Source organism: Pinus tabuliformis, chromosome 8 (assembly GCF_031772625.1).
Source record: "Pinus tabuliformis cultivar Carrire ecotype Pingquan chromosome 8, CPIR1, whole genome shotgun sequence".
NCBI classification, from domain to species: domain Eukaryota; kingdom Viridiplantae; phylum Streptophyta; class Pinopsida; order Pinales; family Pinaceae; genus Pinus; species Pinus tabuliformis.
Genome location: NC_142294.1, coordinates 369,249,276 through 369,257,679, shown reverse-complemented (window position 1 = coordinate 369,257,679; position 8,404 = coordinate 369,249,276).

The window sequence follows — 8,404 nt, the reverse complement described above, 5'->3', positions numbered from 1 at the left end:
AAGCATTGTCTAGGAAAATCCACACATTGCACCATCCAGGGCTAAATCGTCATGTGTCATTTGTAAAGGAGACCACTATCATCGAGATTTTCCTTGCATCCCTCGGATATTGAGGGACTGGTCTCCTCGTTTGCACAATCTAGTGTTGTCAACCTCTGATGATCATGTTGAAAATACACCGTCAACTAGTGAAAGTGAAGCCCTTGGACAAAAGGGAAAATGTAAATTTCCTTGTAAACGGTGTGAAGGTGATCATGACGTCCACTGTTGTCCCTTCTTAGACGAGGCTAAAATAGTTTTGGACGACCGTCCGGTTTCAACATTACGGCTTCCTCCTGGATATAAGAAACTCTTGTCGAGTCCGCCACTAGTTGAAAATCTGGCTGACATGCCCTTGTGGTCGGCCGAAGCATCTATCATTGAAGATAAACCATCTGAATCCACACCAGACGAAAGTCAAAAGGTCAAGGTGGCAGTTGACCCGATTTTGCCTTCAAAGGATCCATCTGATCCGAATGGAAAATGGCATCAACCCATGGTACTCATCCACCCATATTATTCATCGACCCATGGAATTTACCAATGGTATTGTAAATGGCATCTGCCCATGGTATTGTAAAATCCACCCATGGTACTCATCCACCCATATTATTCATCGACCCATGGAATTTACCCATGGTATTGTAAATGGCATTTGCCCGTGGTATTTTAAAATCCACCCATGGTATTCATTCACCCATGGAATTTACCCATGGTATTGTAAATGGCATCCGCCCATGGTATTGTAAAATCCACCCATGATATTCATTCACCCATGGAATTGACCCGTGGTATTGTAACTGAAAAATATTACAAGTAACAAGTCACATTTTGTAAAAGGACAGATTGTCCACCACAATGTAGCCTTTACAGTTCAGAGGCATGTAGCCACCACATCTCTTCTCAGAGATAAGCTACCATCGCCCTAGCTGGTTTGTTTCCATTTATGGTTATAAGCATATTTCAGTATTTTCCATTAATGAAATGAAGTATTATTTCGGCTGCATCTTTGTCTATATGGTTATCTCTATAATTTGTTGTGTTCCTGTCTAAATCTGGATCAGTGGGTTTTAATAAAAAGTTTCTTTGTGGTTTTTTTTATTGGGCATTCTCCTTCTTTTTCTTCTGGGAATTCAAGTTTTTAGATCTTGGGGTCCTTTCCCCCAAGATCCATTGCAATCTTTCAGATCTTGGAGGCCTCCTCCCAAGATCTGGATTAGTGGTATGAGAGCAGGTTATGATTCCATGGGCGGTGAATTTGCAGATCAGATCTAAAACATTCAGTACAAAATTTACAAAAACAAATACCAGATCTGGATTCCTCTCGAAAAATCACCCAATTTCAAAAAAAAAAATGGGTCAAATCGGAGTCCGGATTTGGGAAATATTGCTGATTTAAAATCAGCTATTTTATCAGAATTTTTGTGACGGCGGAACTGTTGTAGCATGAATCTAAGATCTTAGAGTGCCCAGATAAGGATTTCCTTCACACGGGAAGATGCAAAATGATTCTTCTGCTTCCAAAAATAGGTTATAATAAATATTCTGAGTTATATTGGCCGAGTTATGTCCATTTTAATTCTGGAGCAGCATTCAGAGTGGGTTTCCATTGGAGACGTGCCCTCCCACCCCACTTTAGTAGGCACCTGCTTCACATTCATCAGTTTTAACATAGCAACATTTGGCTTGGGTTATTTGGAGATGTGCCCTCCCACCTGAGGCTATGTAGGTACCTGCTACTTCATCAACAACCAACATCACGGTTATGGGTCAATCGCATAAAATCCTTGTCATCAAAGTCCATTTGCTATGCCGCACACTGTTAGTATCACAGTTGGTCACAAGCATTACAGGGTATCTCTATCCTCGGATCTTCATTTGTCATGGTTATGAGTCATCCACAACCCCACACTTCATCGAAGTCCATTTGCTAGGCCGCACACTGTCATCATCATAGTTGGTCACAAGCATTACAGGGTATCTCTATCCTCGGATCTTCGTTTATCAGGGTTTTGGGTTAACCACATAAAACCCTTATCTTCAGTGGCTCTTCATATTCCACAAAGGCTTCACAGGAGGGAACTTTACGCAATGGGGACCATTTCTTCTTAAGGAGGGAGGAATGATCCGAATGGAAAATGGCATCAACCCATGGTACTCATCCACCCATATTATTCATCGACCGATGGAATTTACCCATGGTATTGTAAATGGCATCTACCCGTGGTATTGTAAAATCCACCCATGGTACTCATCCACCCATATTATTCATCGACCCATGGAATTTACCCATGGTATTGTAAATGTCATTTTCCCGTGGTATTGTAAAATCCACCCATGGTATTCATTCACCCATGGAATTTACCCATGGTATTGTAAATGGCATCCACCCATGGTATTGTAAAATCCACCCATGGTATTCATTCACCCATGGAATTGACCCGTGGTATTGTAACTGAAAAATATTATAAGTAACAAGTCACATTTTGTAAAAGGACAGATTGTCTGCCACAATGTAGCCTTTACAATTTAGAGGCATGTAGCCACCACATCTCTTCTCGGACATAAGCTACCATCGCCCTAGCTGGTTTATTTTCATTACTATTATAAATAAAAGTTTCTTTGTGGTTTTGTTTATTGGGCATTCTCCTACTTTTCTTTTTGAAATTTCAAGTTTTCAGATCTTGGGGGTCTCTCCTCCCAAGATCTACTTCAATCTTTTAGATTTTGGGGGCCTCCTCCCAAGATCTGGATCACCATCTTCAGATGATACAGTCACCGAAGAGAACAAGAACGACGCCATTCAAATTCTCTTCGTAAGCACAAACTTCGATGAACATGGGCGTAGACTACCCATTCCTTTACCGCAGGAAGGAAGTTCTCCAGAGTCATATCCGGCCATCTATTCAGTCCCACCTCCGAGCAACCTGGTTGTTTCCTTTGATTGGAATCTACTAGGCAGACCCCGTTTACCGGCTAGTGTACCATTTCGAATCATTGCTCAAATATATAGAATGGTAATGGCCGGTACCATCATAGATGAAGGGGCTTCTGTGAGTACCCTTTCCTAACTGCTTGGAATGCGCTTGGTTCTCCATCACTTTTGCCTAAGATGAGAAATCTAACAGGCTTTGACAAAGAAATCAGTCAACCGTTAGGGATCCTTCCCAATGTGCCGATAACGTTGAGAGGGAAAACCGTTCACATGAACATAATGGTAGTCCAAGGACCCCTGGATTATAATCTACTCCTTGGATGAGACTATATTTATTGCATGGGAGCCATTGTCTCCTCACTCTTTAGAGTAATGTGTTTTCCGCATGAAGGAAGAGTGGTCAAGCTCACAGAACAGCTTTCATTCCCCAGTTCACACATAGAAAATAGTCATATACCAACCCTGAATGGTCTTTTCATGAAAGGAATGTCTCATCAAACCCCAGTACGTCCTCCTGATGAGCGCGAGCGATTCAGAGGATATGACTGAAACCCAGGGAGCATGCACCCTGGCCTGTTTCAACAGGAAAACCTTGGGTATAGGGTAGGTTTCCACAGGGGATATATGACTGCCTGACACACCCGTCCATTTTGGAAAATGGGATTAGACCAGAATAAGATACCTCTGTTAAGGTAGACCTTTCCCGATAGAACAAATGTTTTGTCTGCAAATTGAGGGGTAATCTAGAAACTCTACTTCGCTATACCTGGGGCCATGCAAACCTTTTGGCGTGCAAGCGAAGAGCGACCATTTATTTTTTCAAATTTGTAGGTCCTCTAACCCTTTCAAATCGTAGGATTGGTCGTTTCCTAACTTGCATAAAGAAAGGATGTGGGGTAAAGCTTTGAAAAATGTTGTTTTTATATGAGACATCCTTATTATACGACTGGATTATCGAGTAGTTTCAACGTGGAATTCAAGTTCGTTAAAAAATAAAAATAACCAATGCGCAAATGTTCCCCCAGAGTTTAAGCTCATTAAAAAATGAACCATTCTCTGGTAAATAACCATTGTGAATGTATTACCATCAGCCTTTGAAGCCTTGGTCATGTTCTCATCATCACCTCCACTTTGTTTTGGCCGATCATTCACCTCCATTTGATTGTTTACCCCTTTTGAGGAACAACTGCGAAGAGTGATCCTGTTAGCCATCCTTGTGACACTGTCGTGATTGGAAAATTCCAAACCTTACCTGGAATCAGCTGCTACCCGAATTTATCACTCGTTCATCAAAAAACGAGTCTCCTTTAAGCTCTTTTCAACTGACTCGTAAAATATGAAAATATTGCCGAGCCATTGGCCTCTCTAGCTCGTTAAAGTGACCAGAAGTGCTATCCCTCCTTTAGATTTTAATCTTTTTGGACTTGAGGGATTATTACACAAAAAGATCGAGCGCTAGCTTTGTTCGGCTCGTTAAAAGTACGAAAATTCATCCCTTTTGTATTGTTTTATACTTTTTCGGACTCGAGGGATTATATGACGAAAAAGGATTATTGGAGTTTTCTTTATGTCCCTTTTTCACACTCTCTAAAATTGAAAAGGGCCGAGTTATCCTTGTCGTTAAACTCGTTAAAACCGAATAGCGAAAAACTTGTCCATAACAGACAAGAACGAGTTTCACTATCGCTAGGCTCGTTAAAACATAGCGATGGGTCTGCCTGAAGGAAAAATTATAAAACAAGCATATGTTATCCTCCTCAAGCTTGACAAAAATAAAGCGGTACTGGTCAGCAATGACTGGGGAAAAATTGGGAAGAAAACATGAAGAAACTTTATTGGTAGCAAGTCGCTCTTGAACATGACACTTTCACTTCGCATCCGAGTCGGGTTGGGTTGTTCCATTCACTGGTCACATCACCATGGTTCCATCACACCATCCATATTTGGGGTTAATGCTACCAATCCATTATGTCAGTGTCGCCGATATGTTCAACAGAAGTCGCTCAGAGAATTCACCTGTGTCTCACCCACTGCAATACATTTACGCTCCATTCTTTCATGACCGCCACCCTGAACCTTATATCACCAGATCGTTTTCACCTCCATTAAATCATTTGCTCCATTCCGTGTCATTGATGTGGGATTCACTAAGGCCCTCCTATGACGGATCGCTTCTTGTCGAAATCAACTCATTATCCAAGAAGTCGATCTAGGAACAACCCTTTCAGTACTTTGAAGCTTGCATGCCTCAATGGCAAGTTTCTCACTTTCGGCGATAGGTTTGCATCAATGGCCTTCGACCAAAAGATTTTGCATGGTGTTCGATGCCAAGTCCCTTATTCACACCACATGAATTGTACTGTAGTACCTTGGGGGTCATCACCATTATCGGTGATTCCTCTCACGCCTGTTAACAGCTTACATCATTGGCTGGTAATCAGGCGATGTCTTTCCATGTTCGACTCTAGAAAATCTCTCACATGGATTGACTTGTACTTTGAGTGAAGATCGAATGAGATTGAAGACCCCGGATCTAGTTTCATCCGTCCGGGCTACGATATATATATTCAGGAAAATAAAGACATCAAATGTACATCGTTAGGGAAAATTTTAAGAACCCCCCCTAAATTTACATGTATAATAAATGGGCGAATCTCCATGGTATATAGGAAAAATGGAAGGCGATTTTATCAATAATATGATATGTATATATAATTTTTTGGCGAATCTCTCACCAGGTATGGCGAATATTTTACTCAATTATAAAATCTTATGTTTATTGAATACACAAATGAAATCATTGCGTTTTTTTTAAATATCTTTTGAAATCAAAATTACCAAAATTACATATCGATAACAGGATAAAATTCACCCATGCCATTCATAGAAAGCATGAGAAAAAACCTAATACTATATATAAAACCAAGAAAAATTCAAATTCATCACTTCTAGGGACCTTGTAACCACCCTGCCAATACACAAGTATGTTCCTGTTTGCAATTAGAAAAATTACCCAAATTACAATCTATTTACTCCAGCATATGTTGGAAAGTTATAGAAGGATGACTAGTGCAATCAATCCATTCCTTTTAGCCCTAGATTTGTTTCAGTTTAAAACAGAAGTATACAAATATACTTGTCCAATGTCTATGCTTTAACCATTCACCTTAAGATGTTTTTACAATATAATTTCCTAAGTCTATTTAATATCTTCATTATCATAAAAACCAACCTATATCCATCTTAACTCCACATCTACCACTCTTAGGGGGATGAAATCTATTTATCCCTCTGAGCACTTGGTAGACCTAGAACTAAGATGGATCTAAGATGATAGAATTTCCCCTTTAAATAGTCTATGCTCACATGAATACCATGGTATTACCATGGGTCAATACCATGGGTTATCATAAACCTGGAGCTTAAAAATTACTATTAGTAATTTATAAAAATTAATAAAATTAATAGTTGACTTTTATTTTATTTTTTATTTTAACCAAGTTAAAATGTTTAACATACATTAAATTACAACATCCATTTTTACGCTTGATCGGATCAAATATTTCTTCACTCTATGCTAGTTTTCATATCACGATATTTGATACCTCTCGTAGATCCAGAGTAAAGATGGATCTATGCTGGTTTAATTCCCCCATTTAAATAGGCTACATTCCAGGTGAATACCATGGGTCAATACCATGTGCCATTTTGGTGAATACCATAGGTCAATACCATGTACCATTTTTATTTTTATTAATACTAATATTAGGGTTAATAATGTTTTTTTGCATGGTATTAATAACAATCTAGTCCATGGTATTTGTCCCATAGTATTTTGCCCATAGGTTTCACCTAAATATAACGCATTTTTTGACTGTTCGTAAATATAAGGTGACTTATGGAGTAAATATAAAAAATGTTTTATTTGTTTACCATACCTCTCATTTATTTATATTTTTACTAATTTACCATACCTCTTTTACAAATATGGTATACCTCTTTTACAAATATGGTATTTGGCCCATAGGATTCACTTAAATAAAACCTCTTTCTTGAGCCTTCATAAATAAAACGAGGGTTATGGACTAAATATAAAAAGAGGTTCTATGTATTTACCATGCGTATACTTTATTTATATTTTTATTTATTTACCATACTTTTTGAGTAAGTATAAAAAGACGTTTTATTTATTTACCATACCTCCACTTTACTTATATTTTTATTTGTTTACACCCTTGCATGTATATAAGGTGACTTATGGAGTAAATATAAAAAATGTTTTATTTATTTACCATACCTCTCATTTATTTATATTTTTATTAATTTATCATACCTCTTTCATAAATATGGTATTTGGGCCTTTGGCCCATAGGATTCACTTAAATAAAACCTATTCTTGAAAATGGGCGAATGGATTCACTTAAATAAAACCTATTCTTGAAAATGGGCGAATGGAAGGTTGCAACTCCTAATTTCAAGGGCTAAATTTACCTTTTCTACCCTCTCCCTTAAAATAAGGTGGGCTATTTGAGGTGATTTGTAAAAATGTACTATGATACAAAGTATTCTCCCACAAAAAATTTAAAACCCCTTAATTTCGCCAAAGGGCAAACATTCGCCCCTAAAATTTTCTATGTACATCATTACTGCACAGATAATCATCCAACCTAAGGGATGATGGCTCTACCAGAATCATCAGTCTACACTCAGACAATTGTCTATCTTATGTACATGAAAATGAATTTATAAATCTGAGCATGGGAATGCCCGCCTCAGCTAGATCATGAAAATATTATGAAGATAGTGTATTGTATTGTATCTTATTACAGGTCGCCTTCTAGCTCGAAAAACTTCAGATCCTCATGATAAAGAATTTCACCCGACATCAACAAATTAACGACCTCATGCTTTAGGGGGCAACTGTTATAGACATTTTTGGGCACTGCAACCCCAAGAGTAAAATGTCCATAAACCAGGGGTTCTTAAGTCCCTAAAAGTGTTGTTCCAACCTCTAAAAGAAAAAGGCCAACTGATTACATATTCTCCCAGAAGTTCTCCATGAAAAACTGCTCAGAACTAGTCAAAACAACTCCATCTCACCTGCTCCATGGTCAAGTCCGCTGCATCCCACCTAAATACACTCGGGAGGTGTGATGCATCTTGGAAAGCCCTTCTATGGGGTGCGATGGGCGAGAGTGGACAAATGGCAGGGTCAATCTACAAGGTGGAAGAGCAAGGAATCTTCTAGAAACTTCTCCTGTGACACTTGCCTCTCTGCATTCGCCCAGGGATGAGTAAGAGATCATCAATCTCCAAGTGGATTCAAGAACTATCAGAGAGAGGACACTAATCAAATCTCAAAAGCTGACTCACCCCCCTTGCAAACATCTATATATGGATCCCTCATCCGAAAGATCTAGAGGCTGGAAT